Here is a 4,220-nt window from a genome sequence, read left to right as displayed (position 1 = left end):
CCTTTAGTAAAATCACTAAATTTAGAAAGTCTTCAGGACAGAAGGCTCAAAAGTAAAGTAGCAATCATACATAAAACACTGAACCATAATCTTCAAATACAAAAACAAAATTTAATAAAATACTCTGAAAGACACAAAGATAAAGGCACATTCCTCGTCCCATATGCTAGGACAAATTTGTACAAATACTCCTTCTTCCCTAGTGCTATTAGAGCATGGAATGGGTTGCCTGAGCTAGCCAGGAAAACCAGTGACTTGGCAGAATTTAAGTCATTGGTTAATATGCATGACTAAATGTTTGACGCGTAGGAGGTAATCATCTTCTTTTTTGAAGTAACGTCTGTATTATATAAGATAAGAAGATAATAGTCTTAATCTTGAATCAATTTGTTAATCTACATTATATGGGTATGATAGTTGTACATCTTCTACTAGATCAAGTTAAATATAGCTATCCTTTTCTAGATGTAATGTGAAATTGTATCTGATAGTATTTTTCATTCTTAGGTAGATCTTGATTACACTGCCTGGTTTTGTGGTTTGCACGAGACGGTTGACACAATGATCTGAAGTTCAAACTGCCATTTTCTACTGTCCGCTGCAAGATCTTGGCTGGAATGTAAAAGGAATGTCCAAAATATTTAAATGACAAACAGGATGGAAACTGATAATGAGGAATGTATGTCCAGTTTTTTTTTGTTTTTTTTTTTTAATACAGATATGAAAGATGAAATTACCCTAACTTAGAGTCATAGAAGTTTCATTAATTTATTTACTCAGATGCTGAAACAGACATCTAGCATATTCCTATAATCAGTATCATGGCCTTTGTATACAACAAAATTGATTGGAACTCCTAGACTAGAAATATAATTCAAGATTTAAATAAGGCACTGTTCATAGTTTTAGAAAGTGTGGCTAGCATTCTGGTAAGATATTTTATTAATAATTAGAAATTAAATTAAATTTTATTTAATGATATTAAATTTCTTTTTAAGAATTATGGTCCATTTTTTCCCCATTTGTGTACAAAGAAGGAAGACAGAGACATGGAAAGTCATCAAAGAATGGGCAGGTCTGCCAAGAAATGGTTTATCCAGGGCTAAGTACAGAGAGGAATATAGAAGGGCTGTTGACAGATCTTGTGTGGTGCCCCCATGGTTCAACAGACTAATTGATTGGTAATGGTAAGAATTTAATGTATTTTTTTAAAAAAAATTGTGTTAATTACATTAAGGGACTTAATCAGTCTTTTTTTATTTCCAGAAAATAATACCAGGGTTATGCTCCTTTGACCATTGAGTTCCAGGATGAAGAATGAAAGACAAAGAGCAATGTAAAGACATGAAAGAATAGGCAGGTCTGCCATGAAATGGTTTATCCAGGGCTAAGTACAGAGAGGAATATAGAAGGGCTGTTGACAGATCTTGTGTGGGGCCCCCATGGTTCAACAGACTGATTGATAGGTAATGGTAAGAATTTAATGTATTTTGTAAAAAAAATGGTGTTAATTACATTAAGGGACTTAATCACTCTTTTTTTAATTTTTACATTCATTTAATGTAATTATTTTATACAGTAATATATGATTTTTATCTTGGTAAATCATTTAAATATATATCCTGCTAATCAAACCAAAGAATCTTCTCAATACTTATTTAAAAATTTTAATTTTGTCTGCATGTAACAAATGTTTAACGAAAAGAAATGTACACTGTCCATCATTGATTATTTAAAACTGGGATTCATTCCTTCCTTGTCAAACAAGCCGTTGCCTAAGTGACTTTTTTAAAATAATGATATGAAACCAATTGCTAGAGGATCATCTGAGACAATGTCACCCTAACAAAATAGATAAAGATTTAAAAATTTTCTAGCACTCAAAGATAAAGTTAAGAATAGACCCACACAATCTCACTTCAACATCATATATAGAGAGAGAAGATGTTGGTTTCTTGAGCATCTTACAATATCTCTTTACTTATAGCAAAATATGGAAACATAGGTAAAACATTGATTTTACCAGCCGTTGTAGTTGTGAAAACTGTTTTACACACACCTACATCTGATATTATTAAAAGAATTTCTTTAAACAAAAATACAGTTCAAGGGCACATCGGTGGCATGAGTTATCAAATTAAAAGCTTCTTATGTGATTCTTTGCAAAGGAAATATATACAGTTTGGGATCAGTTTGGAACCAGTGGCGTCACAGGCTCTGATGGGGTGTAGCGCTGTGTGCTGTAAACTGCCTAGGGGTTTCCAGCTCCTTATTTTTCCTCAGGGTTGACCCACGACAGCTTTCCCATGTTTGGGAATAGTTGCAAGGCAGCAGATTTTTAAATTCAGTTTTCCTTCTGCTATGTGGCTAATGAGCTCTTCCTGCTTGAAGCCTACTGGCTAAGGTGCCAGTTACTCGCCTTCGTCCCTTCCCCTTTAGTGAAAACAGTTCGGCGGACACGTGAAAGATACACGAGAAACTCTTTGCGAAAACTTTTACAATGATACTTAAAACAAATTAATTAATTAATATTTATTGTTTGAATGTCTTCTTTATAGAATGTATGAAACATGACATCCATAGGAACAGATGATAAGCCTGGGTAAAAAAACATTTCCAGTGTGTTTGATGATTCCAGCAATACATATTAAATTGGTTAAATTTGAATTTTATCAATAAAAATGAGTTATTATTTAATACTTTATATGTATTTTTAAATTGCATTTTCCTCTTCAACTCACTAAAATTAGAAATTAGTTTTCAAATAAATTGCAAAAAAAAAGCAATATAAGTTAAGCAAGGGGTCTACCAAAAAGCAGAAAACATGGCAAGGGGTCTACGAAACAAAAAAGTTTGGGAACCACTGGTCTACAGTAAAGTCAGACCCGCGATAGTGAATTCTCAAAAAAAAAAAAAAAAAAAAAAAATTTAAAACAAATTTTATCTAAAAAAATTTTATTAAAAAAAAAAAAAATTATCTAAAAAAAAAAAAATTATCTAAAAAAAAAAAAAAAAAAAAATTATCTAAAAAAATGTAAAAAAAAAAAAATTAAAAAAAAAAAAATTAAAAAAAAAAAAATTTATTAAAAAAAAAAAAAAAAAAAAAATTACTAAAAAAAAAAAAAAAAAAAAATTAAAAAAAAAAAAAAAAATTGACAAAAAAAAAATTAAAAAAATTTTTTTTTTTATAAAAAAAACATTAAAAAAAAAAAAAAAATTTTACTAAAATTTTGGGAACCACTGGTCTACAGTGAAGTCAGTCCTAGGATAGTCAATTCTCGAAAAAAAAAAAAAAAAAAAAAAACATTTAAAAAAAAAATATAAAATTTTTTTTATAAAAGTTTGGGAACCACTGGTCTACAGTGATGTCAGTACTGGGATAGTCAATCCTCGAAGAAATAGAAAAAAAATTCAAAAAAAAAAATATAAGTTAAGCAGGGGTTCTACCGAAAAGCAGAAAACATTGCAAGGGGTCTACGAGACAAAAAAATTTGGGAACCACTGCTCTAGATCTACATATTTAATATTAGAATCATCATTAGAGTTTGTCTAGTAGAGTCTAAAAAAGAATGTATAGATTACTATAGTCCTAGTATTCTAGATTATTAGTCTAGATCTAACTAAAAATTTTCAATAAATATTCTGGATTTCTTCAGCTTGGTCCATGTCAATCCTATCGTCTTTGCCTTATGGTCTACCGTTCTTCTGTTTTCTTTGCTTTGAAATCTAGATTGACTAGTTCTACACAATGTCAATATAATTTCTAGATCTATATATCTAAGACTAATTAGTATGGGCTTAATATTACTGTATTATTTAGTTTAACTACAATTTTTCAGGTCAGCAGCATTACAGTAAGCACTGGTACAGCGTACCGGCACTTTTTTCAATGCAGCGAAAAAGTTACTTTTGTATTTTAAAGTTTATTATTTATTTATTAGTTGTTAAAAGGCAATCCATCACTGAGCTCCGGCACCTATTTCTTTACAAAAAAGCACTGATTATCTGTATATTCTTTAACAATAACGGTTTACTATTCTCAGGAATTAGTCATTCAAAAGACGGTGAGGAAAAGAATGGTCGACAAACCTTGTGTGGTGCCTTAACAGTCCAACAGACTAAGGGATAGATAAAGGTGAATTTAATTTATATCTTGATCTATATAAGTTGATTTACTGGACTAAAAATCTAGATATTGGTAAAACTTTGCTATTCTATTC

General features: G+C 30.2%; 1 long non-coding RNA gene across 1 annotated transcript; it reads left to right on the top strand.

The window, feature by feature from the left end:
* Positions 1-496: 496 nt before the first annotated feature.
* On the top strand, positions 497-1,901 carry LOC129927593 (uncharacterized). The gene is made up of 3 exons (XR_008779172.1): positions 497-929; positions 1,035-1,181; positions 1,267-1,901. It is a non-coding gene; the product is annotated as an uncharacterized LOC129927593 (long non-coding RNA).
* Positions 1,902-4,220: the final 2,319 nt, after the last annotated feature.

This window comes from Biomphalaria glabrata, chromosome 8, assembly GCF_947242115.1.
Source record: "Biomphalaria glabrata chromosome 8, xgBioGlab47.1, whole genome shotgun sequence".
NCBI lineage: Eukaryota > Metazoa > Mollusca > Gastropoda > Planorbidae > Biomphalaria > Biomphalaria glabrata.
This window is presented reverse-complemented; position numbering and strand designations above follow the sequence as displayed.